This window comes from Balearica regulorum, chromosome 14 (genome assembly GCF_011004875.1).
Source record: "Balearica regulorum gibbericeps isolate bBalReg1 chromosome 14, bBalReg1.pri, whole genome shotgun sequence".
In the NCBI taxonomy this organism is placed as follows: Eukaryota; Metazoa; Chordata; class Aves; order Gruiformes; family Gruidae; genus Balearica; species Balearica regulorum.
This window is the reverse complement of record NC_046197.1, coordinates 18,134,574-18,143,031: the sequence shown is the minus strand read 5'-3', so window position 1 is coordinate 18,143,031 and position 8,458 is coordinate 18,134,574.

Below are 8,458 nucleotides of genomic sequence, written 5' to 3'. Positions count from 1 at the left end.
ATCAATGTTTAATGATGTGTTATTAGAGGAAAAGTCTTCCTCCAGCAGATGTTTACTTGCTGAGGATGGAGGGGATCTTCCCAGCCTCCTGCCTGCCTGAGAAGTAGGGGTGACTCCCCTGCGTCCCACCAGTCTCGCAGATGGCCCTGATGTCCCCAGCACGGGGGCACAGCTTGCTCGACACCAGGCTCGGCTGAAGGCTGGCACCAGGGAAGGCTTTGCACAGGTTTTCAGGTGGGTGCTGAGGCAACTCCTGAAGGATGCTGGATTGCTGCAAGGTTTTCAAGTAGTGACTACGGCCGGGTGAATAAGACAAATGTTGAGAACATTCTGCCCATGTTCAGCGCAGGTCAGGGCTGCCAGCATCCTTCCCCCGTAAAGATCAGATACGGATGCAGAAATATCCCCCGTGCAGGAGTCTCAGGACGGTCAAGCTCTGAGCATTCTTCCTTTTAGCAGGGGATCAGAGGAGGTCTGGAGAGGCAAGCAACTGGTCAAAGACCACACAGCAAAGGAGTGGCAGGGCTGGGGCTGGCCCATGGGCCTTTGGGCTGCAAGGGGACTTCATGTACGGACCCCACCCCTCCTAGTCTAGGAGATGGTCCTCATTGAATATGTGTACTGGGCTGGAAGCCTGGCCAAGCTCTTCACTCATACAGGTCAGTTGGGCTGAGACACCTCTGGCCATGCACTAACAGCAAGCTCCAGGTACTAGAAAAAAAATGTAGCTTTGAGGCAAGATGTAGGAGTGAACTTCTGGATGTGGTGCCTAAAATAAGGTGGAAACAGAAGCTGTGAATCTAAATCTTTCTGTAGGTGCCTAAATCTTGTTATTTCCTTTGCACTTGATCCAAAGACGGATTAATTAGTCACAGTGTCTGTGCTTCAGCTTCCAGTTTAAAAGATGACCATCATAAAGCTTCTCCCCGAGAGAAGACATCAGATGGATTCAGATGCCAACAACACACAGGGATTGTGCCCAAAAGACATTGAGGAGTGCACAGCATTGCTGGGGGCCAGGAGGGAAGGGCATCTCACTGCCAGGTGACCCTCCTGCTGCCAACCAAGCCAGCATCAAATCATCTCCAACCCAACCCAGTTTCCAAAAGTGTTGTTTCCACGGCCAAGCTCATATTCCATATGATGTTGGCACAAATTGTTGCTACACAGACAGAAGAACCCTTTGCAATTGCTTTTTTAAATCATCACAAACATTAATGAAAAGAAAATCTCTCTGTATTTCCAAATATAGCGAAGAAACCACTCTCCGCGCTCACCCATTCCTTTATTTGCAGCCTTCCCTGTTAGTGCATCCTTGGGACAGAGTCTAAGAGGCCACAGTGCTTCTTTGGGAGAAACCGGGATGCTTGGAACATGACTGGACTGTAGCATTTCTAAACTCCCCAGAAGAGTCAAATTGTAAAGGAATAAGACTCTTTCTGTGCACTCACATTTGTTTTGGAGCCAAATGGAAAGGAGAGCTCAGAAAAAAAAATGACAAATTGTTTGGAAAATATTGTGCTTCCCAAGACAGACCTAACCATATGGGGGGAAGGGAGTCAATACTGAAATTTTCCCTTTATATTCGAGTCCAGCAGCCTTCCCATTCTCTCCGCTGGGAGATTTGTGTGAGTCAGACCTGCAAGATCATCCATTCAGGGTAATATTTCCAGCACTTCAGTTCCCTCCCTGTTTCACTCCTATTTCTCACTAAAAGAAAAGTGTGGAATGGGAGGGAAGTGGGGGTGTCCCCCCCTCACATTTATGGTAAGAATGACGGAATGGGACCCAGAGCTGTCCCTGTCTCTCCTAACCTCATCCACAGCCCAGCATCGCCAAAGATGTACTACAGTGAAGGAACAGGCAGAGCAGCTCCATCACTTAGAAAACATATCTGTAAGTTACGGAGATAATTGTGAAAAGCAAAAAGCACACTGGAGCGAGGAAAAATAAGTATGAAGACCGGGACAAGTCTTCTTTTGAGCCCTGCCCAGCCTCCTGGTGTGACTTCAGCAAGTTGGATGAGGTTTATGTGCCTGCAACCAACTACGCCGGCCAACCCCCGGGGCATGGGCAAGCTAAGGCAGGAAAAGGTGTTAGGCAAATGGAAGAAGCTGTAAAAGAGTAGAGTTTATTGGCATTTTGATCATGCTTGTAAAAGGCTGCTGTAGCCCCACTGGATCGATAATGCTAGACCTGATTTCTTTGCGGACAAAATGAAGGGTGCATTGCTGCTGCTTGGTGGTTAGATGGAAACACAGAACATGCTTGTTGTGGCAAGGGAATCCCTTCACTCCTTTTAAATCACTGAATTTATCATCGTCATCTTTAAGTAATAAACAAATGCGATATTTATGCATCCCCAACTGCTAATGGTGACATCTATGCAACAACAAAAAAAGCTGCAGCAATTGTGTACGTCGGCAATTAGCGGCGTGCAGAGCATGCAAGATGCTTTGAAAGGAGATGTTGGGAAAGAAGGGTTTGCTCTGTGTGTGGTTGTGTTTATTCCCTGGTGACATGCTGCTAACAAGCTGCAAACCAAGGATCACCCACAACAAACAAAAACAAACAAACAAAGTTTTGTAGAGGGTGGTAATGCTTAGTTTAATTCTCTTAGGCCTTTAAAAATAATTATAGCCCTTTTGTGACAACTGGAAAGGCCACATTAACTCCAATAAAACTGCTTGTTATTCTTCAAGAATGACATTTGGAGATGTTTCCTTATACAATGTAGACATTAATGGGAGTAGATCTCAATCAATGAAATATTGATGTATTTCTCATCTTTGTACTAGCAGGATTTTTGATTCTGCAGCTTGTGGTTAGCTGTTTACTTGCCAGTTAAATCGCAACACATTTAACGACTTTCTAGAGATCTATTTGAGGACTTCCTGCCAAAGAACAGCATCCTGGGGATTTGGGCATTAGTGAAAAGTTACTTAGGGTCTAGACACCGATCCAAGTATCTCTACTGCAGTTTATTCCATGCATGATAGATTTCGCGGGGAAAGTGATAAATGGCACATATACCTTCAAACCAACGGACACGCCTCCTGCGTTCTCACAAAGTAGTTGTTACATCTGACTCCAAGTACTCTGCTGTGCTTGGTATTATTCATCTGTGCTTTGACAGCACAGCAGTGTCTTAGCTCACGCACTGTCTGAATGTCATCCTGGATCTTAAAGTGTCATCTATTAGACCTTGGCATATACTTAAACTAGCTTCTTAGGTCTTGGCGGAAAGAAAACAACAATCCATATAGATATAATATAGGTATAGATAGTCAAGTCTACCTTCAGTTGAGAAGCATTTTGCTTTGGCCTTAAAAAGGACCAAGCATTTTTTTAAAGGTAAATTTGTGCTTATTCATGAAGAGATGGCTGAGGGCAGAGATGTGCAGTATTCTGCACTACATTCCTCCCTCTTCCCCAGGGATTGGCTTCTGGGCCGTGGCGAGAGGCAGAGGAGGGGACTTTGGCCTGGCCACTGTTCATTCCTGACGTTAAACAGTGCTGTGGAGCAAGACTCTTAGAGCCAGGACTGCCTCCTCTCCAGCCCTGTGGGACCTTCTCCATCTTGTACTATTATTGCTGTATCTATTACAATTAATGACTTCCAAAGTTGTTCTAAAGCTATATGAGTGTCTGATGATCCATCTGAAACTCATCTCCGTTCTGCACACAGGTCCCAAGCATTAATCTTTATAGGTGACCACGCTGGCCTGTGAGTGGAAATGAGGTAAACACACGGTATTTGGCAGGAGCTGTATATGGGACAGCACTTTCTGGCAGCATACACAGGGCCTCATACAAATGAAAACTGATGGCTTAATATTTTGTTACATTTTTCCCACCAGAGTTATTACCTCCTAATTGCAGGGATGGATTAAACCGAAGAGAGCGTGCTCGTTCAGGGAGAGGCTGCCATGTGTCAGCCTTGAGCTGTCACCTGGGGAGCGGGGGCCGGGGGGGGCTCCCCTCCTGCTCCCACTTTCTGCCCTGGCCCTGCTCAGCGGTGGGTGAAGCTGAGGTTAAACACAGGCTGGCATTGCAGTACAAGTGGCATTTCCGAGGGAATTTGCACTTTCTGTGCAGTTCCAGGGACATGGGAGGATATAACCAACTCTGCACTGATTTCTCAACACGCATCTCATTACTCATGGACCTACTAGACAAAGCTGTATTTAGATGATCTCTTTCATTGCCAAACCCACTCACGAGGTCTGCTGAATTCAGTGAGGCAGAAAGGAGAGGCAGCGGTCGGTGGATCCGATGTGACAAAACATCATTTTATATGCCTTTGTGTCTTTTACAGCAGAGCTAGGCACTGGGCTGAGGATGCTCAAAGTGGATCTGGAAAAAAAAAAAAAAGATGATAGAGCCTTTATAGAGACTGGCTTGTCCATGCTGCGGGGCACAGGCAAGTTTTTACAGTCTGTTTGCACAGGGCAAAGCTGGACGGTTCCCAGAGCAAGGCCAGGCCCCCGGGAGGTGCCATCCCAGGCTGGAAACCCACCTGGGGTCAGGAGAGGGAAGGCATTTCTGGCCACTGCAAATACGGAGTATGATGTAAATACATTTTCTCCAAAGGCACAAAAGGGCTGAGCTCTCTGCTGCTGAAACACAACTGCACTAAAACAAAGATGCTCATAGCAACGGAAGAGCAAGAAAATGACTGAGCTTGGGTGCAAATATTTGGAGTTTAGAAAGCAGATGAATTGTCCGTGTGTGTATATTAAAAGCACCTTTAGTATTTTTGCTCTCCCAAAGGGAACATCTACAGAAGATGACTAACCTGGAGCTCTCCCAATGACTCGGTTGACCACAACATAATCACCAAAACTAGGTATAAGGTTAAAATTAAACACCTGTGTGGAAAGTGTTTGCAGAAGAGAAGTCCTCATTTGCCTGTGAGCAAGAGAATTAAAGGCATTCATCCAGCTTGATGAAATACTGTGAGATCTATGGGTGGGAAGTGCTAAGTATTACAATTATTATTTACTATACATTAATATTTGTTATTCAGGAGGATTTGTGTGTGGAGGGCACTTGGAGGATCTGGTCTGGCTCTGTGTGTGCTGGGATTCTCGAGGGATTTTTTAGTGTCTACCACAATTATAGATGAGGACTGAGTGAAACCTTGTGGTTTTACTCTACAAAACATTGAATTCAGCAACTGGCTATGTTTTCAGGCAAAAAAAAACTATAAATGAAAAAAAAAATCTTTCAGAATGTATTTGAGCAGTATTTCAACGGTGTGGCTGGAGCAGAGTCTTTTTCAAAAGGGATCACACATGGCTATGAGAGAAAACTGCAGGCTTAGGCTCCTGGTCATAGAATCGAGCACTGTGCACGAGAGCGTCAGGTATTTTAATCCTCCTCTGTCTCTCCCAGCCTGCAGAGCTAATCCACCTGCACACAGAGGTGTTTTCGTCTCTGTGTTGTTCATAGTGGTTGATGTTTTGTGTGAAGATGTACCTGGCTGGGGCTTTTCTTGCTTCACCTTTTAGTACCCGCAAAGGAGAAGAGCAGAACACTTCCCCATTGACTTGGGGAAGTTGGATTTTCATGTTTTGAAAGATGACACGTCTTTCTGAGTGAACTACAAAAATTGCCAAAAAAACATTTAAGGTGTGTTTGTATAATTGCTTACAGTACGTCTCCGGATTAGCGAGTGCATTTAGATGTTTAGTTTTAAGGACCAGAGTTTATTCTGCTTCATGCTTAAGTAAACACTGGAAGTTCGGATCCTCCATACCGGATAAGACCTCTGGTTCATCAGGTCTGGTATCCTGCCTCTGGCAGTGACTCACATCTGATAGTGGGAGAAGCTGCCGTGCTGGAGCTCAGCGGTGCAGCCGGGATGTGTGTGCACTGGGATGCGGGGACCTGCTGGGCACCCTGCGCTCCAATCCTGCCCATCCTGAGCAGCAAACCCTTACATTTCACATTGTTACATCTTCATTAGTTTTAAAACACAACGAAATGTTAGATATTCTTCTTCAAAAAAGCCTCATCGTCTTCATCGATAGCGCCTGCAGAACTGCTGCTGCCCAGGCTTCTCCACGTTGTGGCCATGCCGGCACTCTGCCATGAGAAACCTCCTGGGGTTTCTGCTCTTGCATACCAGTATGTCCCCGCACAGCTCCTCCCTGGTGTGCTGGGGTCCTTGGTCACAGCTCACACATAGAGCAATTGCTGATATCAAAGACTGCAGGTGGGAAAAACATTCCCCAGGTTTACTTCACTGTTTATAATCACTCCTCCCATCGCTACGGTGTGTCTGAGCCGAGCTGTGGTTTGGTTTTTTTAAACTTCAAGCCTTATGTGACATATAATAACTCTAAACTGCGTTACGAGCCAAGATTACAAGGTATAACGTGAGGTGAAACAGTATATGGGAAATAAGGATGCATGAAAGGTTTCGTACAAAGGAAGTAACCCACTGTACATAAACTGAGTAGTTGTACAGGGCAAACCTTTAGGATTTGATGGATTATTATCCCTGGGATCCAGTGTTAAAGAGTGTTTATTTATTACAGCTTCCTAGTCCTCCTCCTCCCACCGTGTCCCAGCCTTGGGGCTCCGGAAGACTCAGAAATGCCACGTCTCCCTGACTGCCTCTTCACCGATCCTCCTCACTTGGGGATCTCCATTTAAGGCTGGAGCTCAGACCTGCGCTGCTCTCCTGCTCTCGACTCTAAATAAACAGGAGAAACACGGTAAATCCGTGGAGATTTAGCACTCTTTCCTTCAGGAAACACGTGTGGTAGCTCTGTCCCCTCGTCCCCTGTGCCCGTGTGTCCCAGCCCTGCCACCCCGCCGCCACCCAGGGCTTGCACCTGATGCTTTTCGCAAGAGCTGTGAAAGATGATATTGTTCCAGTTCTGCTACCACCTAATGCTGCTGCTGCTGAGAATTTCCAATCCCCTAATTACAAAAGCAAATGCAGTGAGTCAGATCCCAATGGATGGCTCTTCTCAGATGCCTTCCTCTTTGTGGGTGACTCTGGCTCTTCCTCAACTAGGCTGGATGGAAACTCACCCATGAAAATGGCTGGAAATCCTATTTTCTGGAGGGGTACAGCTTTTGTGTGGCACAAAAGCTTCCTAGGTTTGACTGAAGGAGTACTTTGATGCTGAACTGAGGCCAGTCCAGGTCCCTCTCATGACAAAAGAGGCAGCAAAAGAACAAGAATATTAGCTGTGAGCTTGCAATGCTCCCATTCCCCCCCCCCCTTTTTTTTTATTTGGATCAGTTTCTTTTACATTTCTCCACGTCATGCTATGAAACTGCAAAATTAATAACAGTGCAAAATTATCCAGCTCCACTTTTTTTTTTTTTTTTTTTTTTTTTTTTACGTTCAGGTTGTATTTTTTTTGGTTGGAATTTGGGAGAAGTGACTGTACCCTAAAGGCAAAAGGTGTGACTGGTAGAGCAGGGTACATCCCTAATCTGCTGACTGCAGTGACACTCCTGGCAGGGCTGGGAACTGGGAGTCTCTTTTGTCTCTGACAAAAGGAGCATCATGTTAGAAGCATGTATTACTTGATAAGATATTCCTCCTGTAGGGACGGAAAGGAAATAACCTTGGAGGCCAGAAGCAGAAATTACATTATCCATTACGCCTGGCAGCACATAGCCCAGGGTTTAGTCATGGGTAGTCATAACCATCTAAACTGCTGTGCTCCCATGGCTCCCCTGGAAGGATTATTCTGCAGCCTAACACATTTCATAGTTGGGAAATATCTCCTGATATTCAGCCTAAACCCTTCCTTTCTTAATCTCATCCCATTACTCTTAGTTATGCCCCATGCAGAATTGTAAATAATTCCTTTCCTTCCTTGATGTTTACAGCCTCCAAATACTTGTAGGCTGTTATCATGTCCCCTTGGTCGTCTCCTAGCTGAGCAATATCTATTTGGCTCTTTTAACCTCTCCTTAGAACTCAGCCCACACTCTCCATCCCGGCTGCCTCACCGCGGTCCTCTGCTTTCCTCCAACCCCCTTCCCAGCCCTTCCCCACCGCTGTCCTGCCGTGAGGGGCTCTGACCGGGACGCAGCCTTCCCTGCACAGCTCCCCGCAGAGCTGGGTGGGCAGGGCTGTCCGTGCGGCGTGTCCTTCAGGGCACACACCGGTCCCCATGCCCTGGCCACGCTGTCACCCTCCCATACCTCATGGTGCTCCTTGCTCATCTCCTGCAGCTTCTTAGGATGGAGCCAAGCTCAGGCCAAATTGTGTTTTCAATATGCTTTGCCTTTTTTCTTCCAGACCCTTTCTCAGCTCCTCTCCTTCATCCAGGGGAAAAGGGAGCCTGGAGCCACCTCCTTCTCCCTTCCCTGGGCAGCAGGACTTGCTGAGCTGCTGCAGCGATCCCATCTTGCCATGACTTTTGTTTTCTCAAGTCTTTTTCTCACCCAGAGGAGAGAAGTTAAACCCCATAGGCTATTTGTA